The sequence below is a fragment of the Sinohyriopsis cumingii genome, chromosome 5 (assembly GCF_028554795.1).
Source record: "Sinohyriopsis cumingii isolate HCF-2022 chromosome 5, ASM2855479v2, whole genome shotgun sequence".
NCBI classification, from domain to species: Eukaryota; Metazoa; Mollusca; class Bivalvia; order Unionida; family Unionidae; genus Sinohyriopsis; species Sinohyriopsis cumingii.
The window spans coordinates 89,383,284-89,402,575 of record NC_142965.1 but is presented as its reverse complement, the minus strand read 5'-3'; positions in this window follow the sequence as shown (position 1 = coordinate 89,402,575).

Sequence of the window (19,292 nt, the reverse complement as noted above, 5' to 3'; positions counted from 1 at the left end):
GGCAACACACTTATAATCATGCTTGAAAACGATTAAAGAATCGGGCACTGATGAACTTTTATTGCAAACCAAATAAAAAGACATTCAATGTTTGGGTACAGTTTCTGTTACCGAACGAGACTGCAAGCTTGCCAAGTTCAAAATTTCCGTTGAATGCTGTAGTGAACAAAATAAATAACCAGAATCTATTGAAGTATACTTACAATGAGTACAATGGATAGTTTAAAGATGTTACACTCTGAATTATAATGGACGTGACCGCCATTTGTTTTTCTATAGTGCTTACACCCCAAACAATGGCCAGGGTCTCAATCCGCGCATTAAATGTGTTAATGAAAAAATATCTTCCTTTCGGTTTCATAGCAGTCATTAATTTAACAAAATACAAACTTTGTCTACCATTTTATAGAAATTAACTTGTGAAATGTCACTGTCCTAATATCAGAGCAAATTTTGGAAATTCTTTTTTCATAAATGCAAAATTTCAGTGGTTAATCGTATTGACAGAAAATAGAGAAGAAGAAAAAAATGAATACAAGCGTATGGTTTTAAGTTATATATATATATATATATATATATATATATATATATATATATATATATATATATATATATAACAAAAAGAGAAAATGTTCCTGTTTTTAGTAGATAAGGAAATATTTTACTTGTGAAGTGCAACATTTTGTATTGATTTTGTTTTGAAGCCACTCGTGACAAGACAATGTTGCTGTTTCCATTAACTAAACAATTTCTTATATCCCTTTCCCAAGAAAATACTACAAAACAAGGAATGTCGACATGTAGTTTTGATGACAAAATAAAAGTTGGAAGCTAGGTATTTCGAGTTATGGGCTGTATGTCACTTCCGGATAGTTTATATATTTGATCAGGGTGACCAGGAAACTGTAGCTGTACACCGTCCATATCATCTGCGAGGCAGTGAATTTGTAGCGATTGCTCTTCATTTGCTATTAAACAGATGAAAAGCATTTATTATGTATATTATATTGAGTGGGGGCTGGGGCGTTGCTATCATATAGCAAGAGTACAAAGCATAAGGGTGAACGGATTATATTTATTCACTATCGGTGTGGCAGGGACCCATTGGCAAGCTTTGCATAGGGGCCCAAATATCCTAGCTACGACACTGGGTGTATGATATTTGATGGATGTAATTATAGGAAAATATCCTATAAATATTGGCCTATAGTGCAAAGTGAATGTACTGCACATTCAACTCGGATTGTATCTGCTTAAATGATAGATTTGTAACCTGAGTGTCGTTCACTCATTTGATGTGATGAATGAATTTGTTCTTAATTTCGTGTCTGTGCACATTAACTATACTGGAAATGAAATAAGACTGCTATCAATAACTGTCAGGTTTTACATGGTCTACAAGGTAATTAATAGATGAGGATAAATATGCCAAGGGAACAAAAATGTAAATGTTTGTTTTTTTCGTAGTAGAAACAGGAAGAAAATAATAAAAAAACATTTATATTTCCCAAATTACCTAAATATCTCGTGTAAATATAGCACTGATTTAATAAAATCGTTATGTTTTAGCTTTGTTTCAGTAAAGGTAAAGGTTCCTCAACAACCTATCAAGAGCACTTGTAAATGAACGATGATTCACACAGGTGAACCCATATACATTCATACACACCTAGTACAAAACAGATTGCAATCATTTTGTACTGTTTATAAGTCGCATACACGGTTTTTGAGGATAAAACGTAAATGGGTGTAGTATGTTTGGAAAGTTTTAGACTACACCTCGATTCTAGGTAAATTCCCACGAATATAGACATATATTGTCCCGTGAATATATATATATATATATATATATATATATATATATATATATATATATATATATATATATATATATATATATATATATATATATATATTGTTGTTGTTGGGTTTAACGCCATTGTTCAGAGCACGATATGCTATACATGGCGGACAGTATTAATGGTGGAGGAAGAATCCGGGAAAACCCCTGAAAAAACAACCGACCCACGAGAAGCTACTGACAAGCTTTCTTACATACCCACATTAGCCGAATCTGAGACTCGAACCAACGCAGACAGGTGAGATGGCAGTGATCCGTAACGGAGAGCGCTTTATATATATATATATATATATATATATATATATATATATATATATATATATATATATATATATATATATATATAAGAACCCCATTTGTGGTCATCCTCTTATTTATTTGTTTTTCTTATCATACGCTTGGCGGGGGCCCCGAGTGGCCGAGTAGTCTAAAGCACTCTCCGTTACGGATCACTGCCATTTCACCTCTGTCTGCGTGGGTTCGAGTCTAGGATTCGGCTAATGTGGGTATGTATGTGAGAAAGCTTGCCAGTAGCTTCTCGTGGGTCGGTGGTTCTTTACCGTGGTTTTCCCAGGTTCTTCCTTCACCATTAATACTGGCCGCCATGTATAGCCTATCGTGTGCTGAAAAATGGCGTTAAACCCTACAAAAACAACATACGCTTGACCCATGGAAAAGTTGTCCTTTGATTTGGCACCTCTGTACATACATTATGTTTGGGCCCTCGCCCTCCCCCCAAGCAAAAACCCACTCCCCAAAATAACAAGCAACCAAAACAAACAACAACAGCCATGAAATTGCTACTGTAAAGTTTACATGTTAGTTTGGTCACAAATAAAACATATTGGGATTGTGTTGTTAGATCTATGGGCTGTATTTCAATTATAGAATTGACTGTCTGGTATTATCTTGCCATGGATGTCTTGCCATGGATGACTGATTCTTGCAACAGATGACTGATCAGTTGATTATGTGGTATTGTCGTGTCATGGATCACTGATTTATGGGCTGTATTTCACTTACAAACTTAAATATCCGGTCTTTTCTTGCAATGGAGGACCGATCAGTTTACTCCCTGGTATTGTCATGTGTCGCTTAACAGTTAGATGTCAACGGGTGGATCCGATGTCTCTCAACAGTCAATGATGTAATGTAAAATGTAAAACATTTTTGTCAAAAGTTATTTTACGCTAGAACAGATGGACCATAATGCTGACATACATTCACGTTTGCTTTGTGATGCAGTATAATGATATGACGAACATAACGCTGTGTATTTGCTAATAAACAGATATAGAACCTACAGAATATGCAACTGGACTGAGTGTTCTTGACAATGTTTTCGTGACTGAAATGTGAAAGCATCGTTCCTGTAATAACTGCATTTATCAGAGCTTCATAGATCATCATCATCTTTATTTCCTTCCACAGAAGATTACATTATTAGGTTTCACAGGTATCAATAGCGTATCCTTTTATTCACAAAAGCTGGTGCATATAAGGTGCAGAGAAGTTTTGTAAGTGGATGTTTATTTTATGAGAATGAATGAGCGCTGATATAGATGGAAAGTGACTGAATTTTCAAACATCTCTTTCACTCCTGTTGAAGGAAAACAGGAAGCAAATAAAGCAGGAAATGCGTATTTTCTACACTTGAAATGTTTCCGAAGTTCATGGACTCCAGTTTTATCAAGTTATTATGTTTAGGTCTTTAAGATGTTTCATTAAGCATACATTTTCAAACCATTGAACGCTTTCAATGACCAATATATAAGAAAGCGCTGACTTCACAGTTGTATGGAGCATAGGTTAAGGGTCATTTAAAAAAAAAAACAGATCAGCATTTCCACAATGTATATAGGTACATATTTACCTCCTTGTGAGGCACTCACTATATTGCCATAATGTATTCAGATATAAAATCGCTAGGGTGGAGTATAAAGTGAATGTTTTGTTCTTTTTGAATTGTGATGGCAGTCGAAACTGCTATACCATGAACATCCCTTGTGTGCTCTTTCACTTACGGCTACGTTACTCTTATTTTACAATTAATGCGTGAGATGAAGATGTTGTTTGAAATGAAGTATGTAAATGATCTATCTCTCTCTTTCACCCCCCCCCCATATATATATATATATATATATATATATATATATATATATATATATATATATATATATATATATACACACACACACGTAGAAACGAAAAGAAAAAATCAAGCAACCCCAACATCCCCCAATAAAACAAGTAACAAAATATCCCACAAAAGAACAAGGACACAAAAAGACAATTATCAAAAACCAGAGAAACAATTGAAATAGCCGTCCGGTACCAATTTTCCTTTCTCAGCATTTACCATCTTTCTTCATTTAGAACAGTTATCAGATTTTTTTAGATGTCTGCACATTAGATTTAGGAAGAAGTCTACTGATTGCATTGGTGAGAAAATAAAACTGGTATTCGCGCAATACTGTTAGTTCTCTATGTCACAAAGAACCAAACTTTGGTGATGGCTAGATCTTGTGACAATGAAGAAGACTCGAATTTGGGGTCAGATAGTAAGATATAACGGTCACATTGACTGAAGGAAGAAAAATTATTTCCGCATAAAGCACGTGCTCTACAGAATAGATCTGGCTTGCTCTTTGTGGGTCGCTTACAGTTGCTATAAGGAATAGACATGTGAATTCGGTAGTCAAAAAGTCAAAGGTCAAGGTAATTTGGAAGTGAAAAAAGAAAGATTTCTACACAGAAATGGTTGTTCTCCTCCATGTACTTTCAGCACAGTTTTTGAATACTTTAAGCGTTTGATAAGAGATAATCCTATCGATTTAAGCGTCAAAATGGCAAAGGTCAAGGATATAGTCACAGAAAGAAAATGGTTTTCGGATAAAAACATTAAATGTTGACCAACTACCTCGACTAAAAGTGTGACGGGCTTTTTTTTATTATCTTGTTGCTGCCACTTACAATTCCTCCTCACTTGTCTGACAGTCGTCGTCTATAATGTTTTGCATTTCGAAAAGTTCTTCTCTTTGAAACCGTTTAATAAAGGTATATAACCTGTGTCCATCCTACATTTTCCATCGAGCGTCCGCTAGTAATTTTCCCAGAAACCTCTGATTAAAATTTTACCAAATTTGTTAGAGAATATCCTAGTATAAAACAAATAGCTTTTGAATGTTCACAAATGCTCACATCGAATATGGCCTCTGTTATCCGAAATAAAATAGACATTTTTTAGTATATTTATATATATTCACTGTACGGTATTGTTTTGACTGAATTGAAAGAAAGTATTGAGACGAAAGAGCTTTCCTCATTTTAGAAAGGATGTTGATCGAACAACCAATAACCTATGGCTCTCTTGAATGAAAATAGAAGAAGAAAGCAACGTTAATGGTTCTTCTTAAAACCTGCACGAATGCGGTTACAAATGAAAATTGGATAAAGTTTTGAGAGAATATTAATTGAATGTTGAATGTTTTTTTTAAAAGCGATGTTTCTTCTAATTTTAAAATCACTTCAATGCAAATTAAAATTTGCAATGTTGGCCTGTCAAAATTCATGAATAAATTTTAGTGCATAATTTTATCAGTTTATAATTTGGTGTCGTGGGTCTCTGAAAATAGTGAAATAAGGCATACTTGCCCAAAATATTTCATGAACAACATTATTCCACTTAGAATGGGATTCCTGAATTGTTGGAGAAATTATACATTATCATATAAATATGCCAGGAAAGGTGATTAGTTGTCCAAAAGTACCAAATAACAAAATAACAAAATCTGATGAACTGATTTTTACAAATTGGAACGTAAAACAAAGAAACAAATATAATTCATTATACAATCTCCTGATGAAAATATACCAGAGGTTCATACAGTTTACCAAAGCATGTTGCTTATGTTTAAAGTTATGAAAATACAGTATCAAATATTTCTGTGAGGGACAGAAACATCCTTTATTTCCAAATTAATTCAAACGATGGATCCACAGTGTGCATTGTTGCCTATAGGCCGATATAACTGAAAAAAAATATTTGGTCACCAGAAGTGCCTACTGGTTGAAGGGTAGATTCAAATTTAAGTTAAAAATTGCTTCTGCTGCTTTCGAACTATGCCTTCCAACCCCGTACCGATGCCAACACGTTAACGTCTATGCTATCTGACAATTTATTATCCAGCTTTGGATATTATCCCTACGCCGATCTAATCTTCGGACAGGCATGTATGTTAAGAGTCCAACCAAGTAGTTCCAAACACTTGATCCCTTTAGGTAATTTTTGTTGTTGTGGTGATGACTTGCTAAAGTCAGTTTAGTGTGTGTCTTGACTGTATTTTGAACCAAGTAAAGGACAGATAAACGGTGAGCTAAATCTGGTAAGCAGTTCTGGAAGATTTAAAAATTTAAATACGTTTCAGTTATCTTCCTTGGCAGGCATACAAACTCAATAAGCGTTGTCACATCTTCAGTTTCCAATGTGCGTAGTTTTTCACGTTGCCATGGTCCTCAGTTTTGGAGGTCATTAGATATTGCATATCCCATTATACCTGAATAGAAGTGACTGGCTTTGAAAAACACTGACGCTTATCGAGTTTGTATGCCTGCCAAGGAAGATAACTGAAACGTATTTAAATTTTTAAATCTTCCAGAACTGCTTACCAGATTTAGCTCACCGTTTATCTGCGATAATTTATACCCGTCACAAGGGTAGATGTCTTGTCATGTAAACGGCCCTATTTGGAGCTGTACTTACTACAGAAAGCCGACGCGGATATCAATACTGTTCCAACTTCCCCGCGTGGTGACACACAGGTTGCCTGCAGCTGGCGTGATATTTACAATGGCCCGATTCAGATCGTATTGTATCAACTCCAACTCCGGATGTTTGGTAATGCTTGCGGTTGATAACCTAAGAAATCCTATACATTTTAATTCTTAATGTACCAAATCGTGCACAACAAAACAGATGCAAAGAGCAACATGACGGAACCGTAGCGATACATAACAACGGTTGCCGGAATAGATGTAATAAAGTAGATTCGGACAGTCAATGCAGACACACAATTCACCTAATCAATGAAGGTATAATGTTTCTTACAGCACACTTTATCCAGCTTGTGTTCGGGATGGATCCCATTTTAACACTTTATACAGCTGGCGTCCGGGGTGGATCCCGTTATTATAAAATTTTATCCAGTTTGTGTTTAGGGTGGATCCCATTCTAATATTTTATCCAGTTTGTGTTTGGGGTGGATCATATTGTAACGGAGTGCCTTCTATGCCGGGTGAAAAATCTACAAAAGTTACTTATGTCGCACCTGCCAAAATGAGGACACCTTTTATGCTAAGATGTTGTTTGCACTTTACTGACTGTATTTCTGCACAATAAATCAAGCTGATCAACAATCTTCTTGCTGGAATGAACAATCATATTGATTTCATTGTCAAACACTCTAAGGTCAAGGTCTCTTTGACTAAAAGAGGAAAAGAAGTTTCCGAACCGTCGGGTAAAGTTTTACAAAGTCCACAGTCACAGAAGGTTGTGAATGGTTTGCATTGAGACACGAGAGTAACAGTTATGGAGAAATACAAGATATACTGAATGTGTTACACTCGTTAAAAGCAGCCTCTGAAAGCTAGTAGTTTCCAGCAGGCCTGCTCAGTCAGTGCGGACTCACATTTCACTTCGCCAGTATTATCTGAGTTCTGTTTAAAATGAAATGTTCAAAATGGCGAACTATCAAGGTCACTCTGGCTGAGAAAAAAAGTGTGAGATTGTTCTGCGTAGCAATAAAAACATTTCCATATCCTATGTTTACAAAACATGGTGGATGGCTTGTATTTTTTGAAGAAGAAGAACGAACTTGGCTTGGGAGTCAAAACGTCAATACAGACAGAACGGATACAACGAATTCCGCACAATAACCAAGTTTTACATATCAAAACTGGACAAAACTACATGGTTCATTTGCAGCTGAGACGAGGAAGAAGCCAAAAATGTTGGGGTCAAAGGTCGAGGTCACTGTGAATTAAAGAAGAAAATAAAAACAAACAGTCTGTATTAGAGACCCAGATCAAACATTGCGGATGACTTGTACGTAGGGTACGGAAGAAGCCTATCATTTTCATGGTCAAAGGTGAAAGGCCGAATTACTATGAAAGAGAAATGGTATCAACAGAAATGTCAGTTATGTACGCAGAAGGCTATTAAATACTAGGTGTATGGTGTGCCGTCACGGTACTCTGGTTTTGGATCTTTCTTGCTAGAATATTGTTAGCATAATATCAACAAAAAAGACATCAAGTAGGCAAATGACCCGTATGTATTCACCCGTATGTATTCACCCGTATGTATGTGCAATGATCTATGTGGCAGTATGATGTTGAAACATCTATATTGGTTGTTGTTGTTGTTGCTGTAGGGTTTAACGCCATTTTTCAGCACGCGATAGGCTATGCATGGCGGCCAGTATTAATGGTGGAGGAAGAACCCGGAAAAACCCTGGGAAGAACCACCGACCCACGAGAAGCTACTGGCAAGCTTTCTCACATACCCACATTGGCTGAATCCGAGACTCGAACCCACGCAGACAGAGGTGAGATGTCAGTGATCCGTAAAGGAGAGCACTTTAGACCACCCGGCCACTCGCCCCCCCCCCCCATAGAAACGTACCTAAGAAAATCAAACTGTTTATGAGCATGCGAAGTGTAGCAGATATGGAGAAATACAATATAGACTGAACGTGTTACACTCGTTAAAAGCAGCCTCTGAAAGCTAGTAGTTTCCAGCAGGCCTGCTCAGTCATTGCGGACTCACATTTCACCTCGCCAGTATTATCTGAGTTCTGTTTAAAATGAAACGTTTCTTTGAATTGTGAGATTGGTTGTCAGAGTCTACTAATATTCGGTTATGAGAGAGAGAGAGAGAGAGAGAGAGAGAGAGAGAGAGAGAGCTTTGAATGATGAAATGGCTTCAAGACCTTATTTAACGAGAACAAATGGTTGCTGTTGGTATTTCACTGATGTAAAGAACAATGTACTTTCCTTCAATAACTATGGTTCGTTATAACCTGAAATGCATCTTTATCCGGTGCAAAAATAAAAATATATTCATTTGAGAATTTTTGCAGTTGAAACGTAATCTTCAAGAATTGTCAGAAGATATAAATAAAAATCCCAGTGAATACAATAGCATAATGTTGAATTTGTTGATAGATACTTCCCAAAACCTAACTGCAATGCTGTTTTGAATTTCTAACCGTAGTTTGATTGGAAGGTATATATGACGCATTGCATCATTTCGTTACCATAACAAAGCTAATTTGAAACATAGCCAGTATTATGAACAATATACGCATATGCATTCTGTTTTATTACGATTGATAGTTTCTTATCGCATTAATAGTTAATGTGCCATGGCATATTAAAGTTGTATTTTGGATAATAAAACTCATTTTCATGTCACAGGAGGAAGTACCAGTGCTATAGAAAAGTAAAGTTTAATTTTGGACAATAAAGTGGCTTTGCATATCACATCTGTAATCACCAGTTCCATGGCATATTAAAGTTGTAGTTTTGGATAATAAAGTTCATTTTCATTTCACAGTGACTGTTATAACGTGCATGGAATACTAAAGTTATACTCTTGGGTAATAAAGTTCATTTTCATTTCACGTTAAATGTTACAACTTCCATGGAATACTAAAGTTATACTGTTGGATGATAAAATTCATTTTCATTTCACAGTGACTGTTATAACGTGCATGGAATACTAAAGTTATACTCTTGGGTAATAAAGTTCATTTTCATTTCACGTTAAATGTTATAACTTGCATGGAATACTAAAGTTATACTCTTGGATGATATAGTTCATTTTCATATTACAGTAACTGTTATAACTTCAACGGAATACTAAAGTTATACTCTTGTATGATAGAGTTCATTTTCATATTACAGTAACTGTTATAACTTCAACGGAATACTAAAGTTATACTGTTGGATGATAAAGTTCATTTTCATATCACAGTAACTGTTATAAATTCCATGGAATACTAAAGTTATACTCTTGTATGATAGAGTTCATTTTCATATCACAGTAACTGTTATAAATTCCATGGAATACTAAAGTTATACTGTTGGATGATAAAGTTCATTTTCATTTCACAGTAACTGTTATAACTTGCATGCAATGCTAAAGTTATACTCTTGTATGATAGAGTTCATTTTCATATCACAGTAACTGTTATAACTTCCATGTAATACTAAAGTTATACTCTTGGATGATAAAGTTCATTTTTATTTCACAGTAACTGTTATAACTTGCATGGAATACTAAAGTTATACAGCCAATGTGGGTATGTGAGAAAGCTTGCCGGTAGCTTCTCGTGAGTCGGTGGTTCTTCCCGGGTTCTTCCTCCACCATTAATACTGGCCGCCATGTATAGCTTATCGTGTGCTGAAAAATGGCGTTAAACCCCACAACAACAACAACAACAACTTAAGTTATACTCTTGGATGATAAAGTTTAATTTCATATCAAAGTAACTGTTATAACTTCCATGGAATACTAAAGTTATACTGTTGGATGATAAAGTTCATGTTCATATCAAAATAACTGACATAACTTCCATGGAATACTAAAGTTATACTCTTGGATGATAAAGTTCATTTTATTTCACAGGAAACGTTACAAGTACCATAGAATATTACAGTTACAGTTTTGGATAATAAAGTTCCTCTGAATATCACAGTAACAGTTACCAGTTCCATGCATATTAAAGTTGTAATTTTGAATAATAGAGTTCGTTTTGATTTCAGAATAACATATACCAGTCCAATAGAATGTTCAAAGTCGTACTGTTGTTAGATAATAAAGTTCATTTCCAAAGGAGTAAACATGTTATTCCTAGTGATTGGTCTGAAGATTTGCTTAAAAAATAAAGAACCCCAGCCCAGCTTTCGTGATTCAGCCGTGAAAATGTGATTTCAATTCGAAAAGGAACCATCTGGACCATCAAAAGGGCTTTAATGGAACCGTGTGTAAGGATAGTACACACACACTAAAGCCCCCAATCTTACAGAATTCTTATCCAGTGATGACTAATGTTTGAAAAAGATGTTAATGTCCCACTCCTTCAGACTAAGGCCTATCGCTGTATTGAACGTTTTGCTAGTTCATCCAATGCACTAAATCTCATCAGAGTTCATAGCTTATTGAGAATATAAATTTAGTTGTGTTCTCTATGGCGTCTTGTAGATTCCATAATGTTTTTTGAAGGAACGTATCCAGAACATTTTGACCTTCTTTTACATCTCTCTCTGATTCATATTTTCGTTAAAGATTGATTAGTGATGCATGAAGAAAATTGAATTAAAATGAAGTGTTTATTATAAACATAATATCGTACATTTGCTTTGTTTTACAAATAATTTCCTGATTACATATGGCAAACTATTTACGTTTTTTTCCATTCCACCAAGGTGCCACATTTTTAATATAAGAGTATATAAGAGTGTTGCTACCCATCAAGGGTTAGCGTCTAGACTGTAATAATAATAATAATAATAATAATAACTGATAATTGTTTTTGCTGGGCCTGTAATAATGTTAGAGACCAGCTCTCAAAAATAGGCATAACAATTTGCATCTTAGTAATTGCGATAGATAGATAGATAGATAGATAGATAGATGTACATATCTACTTACCTGTCATTATACGTATCTTCATATATGCACTATATTCGCATAAATACAGACATACGGATATGTGTTTTTTGTTTTTTGATAGGTAGATGAGGCGATTGTTGAACAGTTAGATACGACGATGTCGCTAAAATGGTCATGGCTTGAAGTGTTTCAGATAAAAATGTAAGTAATTATATCTTTGACGTGTTTTTCTTTCTGTTTTCTTACCGCAAAATGCATAAGGATTATACAGGTCATTGTCTCACGTACTGACAATGTGTGTATGTGCTGGATTCAGAAACATTAAGTACAGTAAAGTGTTGTCATCATTTTAGAACTGATTGTAAATACAGTGCCTATCTATACTAATATTATGCGATGTAACGTATCTAGCAGAACTGGCATATAAGAGGACGATACTATTTCTTTCTGTATGGGCTTGTATTCTTCGTACATAACGGTTTGAATATGAAATTAAAGCTTAACAAAGGAAACGTATTATATGTGTTACGACTCTATGATCTTGATATGCGTAAGAGAAAGGAAATGAAGGCAACAATTTGATCAAATTAAAAAAAATAATTTCCCAAGAATACAAAGTGAAAATTCAAAAGACACCTTAAATTCCAAATAATCCTATGTGTGAGTCCTCTTTATTCCCAAAGTGGTGTTCGAATCCGAAAGAGTCAATGAGCACTTTGTAATTCCAATGAATAATCTAAATAAATAATTCCTCTCAAATAATATCTGAACACAAATAAAAATGATAGACTGATATCAAAGCAGGAATGAATAATTGTTTGACACATACGCATCAATATTGACTGTCACCTGATCTATAACATAAAAGAATGATTTCAAATGAAAAAACTCACTAACTCGTAAACAAACCCATGTCTTGAAATTAAATTTCAGTAAACATTCTGTTTACTTCTTGAAATAATGACCAAAATCAAGTATACATAACCCTCAATCATGACAAAAGTCTTGTACACAATATGAGCCGCACCATATCTGTATCCATCAACACCCAAACCATCAAACATTAATGCCCTAGCATGATTGTAGCTACTATAGCTCAGTATATGGTCAATATATTATATCTTCTCAACACACAGCCCCTTAAACATTAATGCTTACATCTAACTGTGGGCACTATAACTTTCTATTCAGTCAGTACTCCATACCCGTTTGATTAACAATTAGGCTTACGTGTTATAAATTTTCACTGTGTTTGAATACACTGCAGTCATGATGTATAATTACAGTATAGTAACACAGTAGCAGTAGAAATGCATAAATCGTTCCCATCTAGTTCGCTACACATATGAGATACACACCAATGATCTTATTGGTTCAGCTTGTTACCAGTATTAAAGTCATACTTTTAAAAAAAATCTGATTTACTTGAAACCTCACATATTGGGCTACGTAATCAAGATATGGTATGCAAGACTTTGTGTGTACTATATAAGTCACTGGATGCATACATACTAATGATGTGATCTTGCATATGACTGTGTTCTTAATCTAATTTTGATCAAACTTGGTAAATAGGCTGAAATCATTCTAATTTTGGACGGGTACAAAAATGTGCATCTGATTGGGTGCGCTTGTCAACATTTGAGCAACACTATACTCATAAAACATAACTAATATGTTTATGTCGTTAGAATGAATAATTTGTCTTGATTATGAGCAATATTTATGCATATTAATTATGTGATCTTGCTATGACTGACCGAGTCTCTAACCACAAAGGAATGTGTTTCTGACCAGATTGTAATTAAGCTCTGTAAATAGGCTAATACCATCAAGGCATCTGAAGCCTTTATTATCAGATAGGCATCTGCATGATTATAAGGCGATCTTGCTTATGATAGGGAAATGTTTTACCAATTAAGATACTTTGTTTTCGAAAGGAATTTTATCTAGAATATTAAACAGGGATAGATTGAGAACTTGACTGAGTCCTGTTTTGAAAGGAAATATCAGACAAATCCCTCTAAATTTCTAAGACCAGTCTTTGATTTGATTCTTTTTATATAAATAAAATTTGGACATAACTGGCGGGTTACAGTACGAGGCTACATTGACTAAGTTATATTTGTAGATCTACCTTTTATAAGATCAGTTTGTAATGCAGTTATTAAAATGTTAATTTAAGAGGCGGCTTTTTAAGTGAGTTTAGCTTTTAAATAGGCAGTTTGCGAAAACCCGTAGCTAACACGACAACGAATGAAATTGATACAATAAGTAAATCTTATATTTCGCTGTAACTGCAAAACTTTATCTGTTAAGACTTTAATTGCATGCCTTTTTGCAGCCAATATATGCGTATCTCCATCTTGCTGCTATATACATAAGGAGATTTCCTCCAAGTGAGGGGCTACATCTTATTAATGTTAGGTAAACATGAATATAATAACTGTTTTGTTTATGCAAAATATTAACGAGGAGTTGGTCATAACTCAATTTGGTCCCAAAATCTCGACTCGAAAAATCGCAATTTCGCCAACTTGTGGAAAACTACTGGATATAACCCCGAAGTCATGACACTATGAAATCGTCTCAATAGCTATACGCTGGTAACACAGACCTGGTGATAAAATCTACAGCGTAGAGACTTAACAATTTTTTTTATATAAAACTTCTCCATCTTTGCCATGCTATTATGGGTAGATATGCACTAGACTGTCCTTACTGTTGTTGCATATTAAGTCACTATTGCTCATTCAAGAAATACGATCAACCCATATTATAGTTTTTGTTAAAGGAGTGGTATTTTGACTCACTGAAAGATGGGTGTTGTGGGCTAGAATAACTATATTGCCTCGTAATAGTTTAGTATACAATGTAAGCCGGGTAAACACCTCGCTGTGTGGGGTGGGTGGACTTCTGTTGATATAAAGAATAGGAGGTCGTTGTCAAGGACAGGTTACAAAAATATGCCACAATATTTTATGCTGTCGACATATTAATATGCAGTTAGTAGATTATCTCTCTTTATCCATGTCGTCTGCTTCTAAGTTGCATAACCGAGCTAGTGCATTATATAATCATAATTGCAGTTGTATCACTTGATAAATGAAGGGTATATTTCCATTAGTCAGAACATAATCATGTGATCATACCCAAGTGCATTTATTTCTTTATAAACTAAACAGAGAATTACTTTATAATAACTTTAATAAATATCGTCACATGCAAAGTAACTAACGTAAACACTGAACTGGAAGGCATACACAATGGACGCCTTTAAAATGAAATAAAAAGGGTGGGTTTATGTTTAATTTAGAAAAAGCAATACATTTATTTGACAGAATCAAAAACCCCATATTTGCTCTATTTTGGAATATAAATAATTCTTTTTTTTTTGGACTAGATTTGAAAATGGAAAGCTGAACAACTCACAATATGCCAAGAACACAGAGGCTAGAGCACTTTTACTGCAGCTCATTACAAATAATTTAAAACTATAGGTAAATGGATATAGAGATTGGGAGAAGGCGGTTAAAAAACTAACATTATAATAACTGGATTCACAGTCCTACAATGTAAGACGCCGACCTTGATTGTTACGATGTGATGTAGGTGGGAGATCCTCTACATCCTCCATCGTAACTGTCAGTGTTGATGTCTTGCATTGTTTGACTATTGGACCACCATCGCTATAACCATTTACCGATAGTCTTAATTTCATTTGTAAGTAGCCACTGTAGGTAACCTTAACTATTAATCAACACGAAAATAGATTTGAAGACGCGAAAATGATTCACAAATCACAATCACAGGTGTTCGACGCGAGCATGATGTTGAGAAAAAACAACACAATAATCTGAAGGAACAAAAATCATACAGAGTGACAAAAATACCTCAGATTACCCCCATGACCCGTTCTGACATAGGATCCTCTCTATCATACTATATAAGAGAGAAGGTACGTAACTTCCAAATACTTTGATTCACCCATGACCCTCGATTTCCTTCTGCTATTTCCTTCTTTAATGGCACACGGCCATACTATATGGCTTGTTTTACTAATGAGATATTGTTCTATTCATCAAGCCATCATATTACAGCTTTACGTTGTACCAAACTGAAGATACGAGGTCCGAAACGTGCGATTTTTGAGAAGTTTTACTGCTGAGACAAGTCCGAGCTCATGTGACAATAGTTTACTTATTTTGAAAATATAGTCGCTTGTATACCATGTATGTACAGTGAAGAAGACAATGTCTAATTCTTCAATGGAACAGGATTCCTAAAGTTGAATCGAGTTATTGGTAAGTAAAAACTTACTTTTGCATCTGCCACTGTTCTGTAATTAAAGAAGGGATTACCGAAGAGTCGCAAACATGGTACATGTAGCTCTCTTTTCACCGGTTGGCATTTGAGCTCGGACTTGTCTCAGCAGTAAAGCTTCGCAAAGAGCTCTGTTTTCGGAGCCCGTACCTTCAGTTTGGTACAACGCAAAAAAAGTCAATGATGGCTTGTTGATGAATAGAAAAATATCGCAGGAGTAAAACAAGTCATCTAGTATGGTCGTGTGCCTTTAAAAGCGGAAATAGCAGAAGGAAATCGAGGGACATGGGTGGGACGAAGTATTTGGAAGTTACGTACCTTCTCTCTCTTATATAGTATGATAGAGAGGGTGCTATATCAGAACGGGTCATGGAGGTAATCTAAAGTATTTTTGTCACTCTGTATGATTTTTTCCCCCTTCAGACGATTGGTTTTTTGTTCTCAACATCATGCTCGCGTCGAGCACCTGTTGTCACAATGAACTCATGACAACATAAAATCCAAGAGTCATTATTTCGTATTTGAAACAAAACAACACATACTTTGCTTTGAACATTGAACTTCTACTTAGAAAACATATGCAAATTTAAATAAAAGATTAAGACCATGCTGTGTAATGTTCAAAACCTTAGATCGCCTACCATTGGATGAATTGGATGAATTTTTTGTTTGATACTGACGTAGATATTACGTTGCAGATGGAGAATTCCCTGTTCTTTTAATAGCTACGTAGCAGTCGCCTCAACAAGAATTCATACGGTTAAACAAACCCTAAAACTGATAGGAAATATCTTTTAAAAACCAGTAGATGCAACAATAAAAATCAAACAATTATAAATAACTGCAATTATTAGAGTCTAATGTTGCCTGTTTCTGAATTTATCGTGGTATAAACTGTCAGTTGCCGACTCACACAGCTTACATAACGCCCTTCGTGCGTTATTTGCTGTGTGAATCGGCAACTGGCAGTTTAAACCACGATAAACTCGGAAAAAAAACAACATTAAACTCTTATACTCTACCTCTGTTGATGGCGTCTGCTTGCTATCTGCACAACCTAACTAGTGCAAGATATAACCAATGTATCAAGATAAGGCAGTGTTCTAGAAGTAGACCTTAAATCTGACAACTGCAAAAACGGAAAAAAATTGCACAAAGTTAAAAATTCTTGTAAACTGACAAAGAGGCACAATTGCTTCCACACAGAGATTTTTTTGTTTGGGCATAGGAATCAGAACGTTTATTATTAAACGAGCACAGGTTCCGAGTCCGGTAACATTGAATACCTGGAGAGTGGACCATCGACTGCAATACCAACCCGATTTAGCTAAGATCTAATCGTAGAGGGATGCATATTTATTATTACATTAATGTCATTTTCATTCAGTTTGGTTACTCCAAATGAAGTGTTTTAGCCATTTTCGAAATATTGTTTTTTTTTTTTTTAAAATACTTGTTTTACATGTTAATTTTGGCAGAAAACGTCATTAAACATTACATTTTTCGTTTACTTTGTCTAAATCGACCTTCCTTGGCGTTTTTTCCCCAATTTTCTTTTATTATCTTGAAAACATTGTGTTCTTTAGATCATCTTAGTATTTTGTCTATTTAAAGATTTTCGTTTCAGTTATAAAGTGATACATGATTTTCATACTTGTTGCAATGACAATTAATGATAATATTCATTATATTAATAAAATTACCAATATTCAGTTTGTTTTTAAAGATGTGCTTTGAAACAATAGGAACATGGTGTTTAATGTTATCAATTCCGATGGCTGAACTGGTTACGATAGCTGTGATGGATTTAAATATTGTGATTCAATTATAAAAAGAAATAATGAATTTTATTGATTTTCAAAATTGCATAATGGTACAAAATATTTTCATAAACTTATCAATATCTGATACAAAAATGATGTGCTTTGAAACGCGATGAAAATGGTGTTTTAAATGATAAACTCTAATGATTTAAGAGATAGTGTTAGTGTTGATGGTTTTTAATTTTGAATGACAATGATGAAATTAAGAATTCCTTTAAATTTTAATAAAAGTTAAATAATGAAAAATATTAACCAGTATTTTTAAAACTGACGTTTTCTGGACGAATTGACACGCAGCACGGGAATTTTTGTGATTTTTGAAAATGAGTAAAACCCTTTTGAGCATAAAGAAAGATAGGACAAGAGGCGATTATTAAAATAAATTAAAATCTGTGTGCTTATTTCATGATAGCATAATTTCGCTAAATATAAGAATAATGACATTTAAGAGATTAAATCGGAGATTTGAATTATTTGTTAATAATGATTTTGAAAAGAATTTTAACTGAATAAATGGTTGAATCAGTCAAAATATGACCAAACTATATCAAAATTGCTAATCAAAAGTTACGTAAAAATTACTAATCAAAATAGATCTGGGAATAAGTTTAACGAAATTCGTATTTAGTTTGTATTCGCTCCCATCGTGTGATAAAAGGTTTAGTTCCAAACTTAGATTTTTTAAAATATAAACATGTCTCCCAAACGGTGTTCACTGTATCAGTCAGCACAAGAAATGTATCTGCGGAAAAAAGTCATGTTTTCCATTTCATTTAAAAATTAATTAATTTTACAAATTAGAGAGCTTGACTCGTTATTTACAGAAGCTGAATTTGTGAAAGGTCGCTGTCCTAATATTACTTTTTATCTATGAAGCAATGCAACTGTTAATCGCACTGACACTCAATGGATAATAACTCCATGCAAATTGACGGGTTTTGCTTTAAAAAAGATTATAATAAAAATAACGTTTACTCTTTTTATAGCAGTTATAAGTCACTTTTCAAATAGAAACAATGTATTGTGGCGAAATATTTCCACTTCAAGAATGAAATATTTCCTTATATCTACTCTTAAATCAGTCTGTCTCTCGGTCTCTGAGGCTCCGGATGGCCGAGCGCTCTAAACCATTTGCCTTTGCCAATCTCTGCCATCTCAACCCTATCCTCAGCAAATGTGGGTATGAGATAAAGCTTGCCATTAACTTCCGGTTGGTTGATGATTCTTACCTGGACTTTCCCCGGTTATTTTTCCACCAGTAATACTGTCCGTCATATATATCATATAATGTGCTAAAAAATGTCGCAAACACACAACAACAACAAGACACACGCACACATACATACAAACATACATACATACATACATACATACATACATGCATACAGACATACATACATACATACATACATACATACATACATACTTGCACTTATGTGCAGATCTTAAGTGTATATGCTGTATAACCTCAATCCGTTCAACCACTCATTTCATTGTTATTCTTGTCTTACAATTAATGTCTGTTACGTAATTATCTTCTGATTCTCGCGTCCTTGCACATACAGTAATCTTGAAGAAATATGATTCCCCCGCCCCAACAAATTCTCGT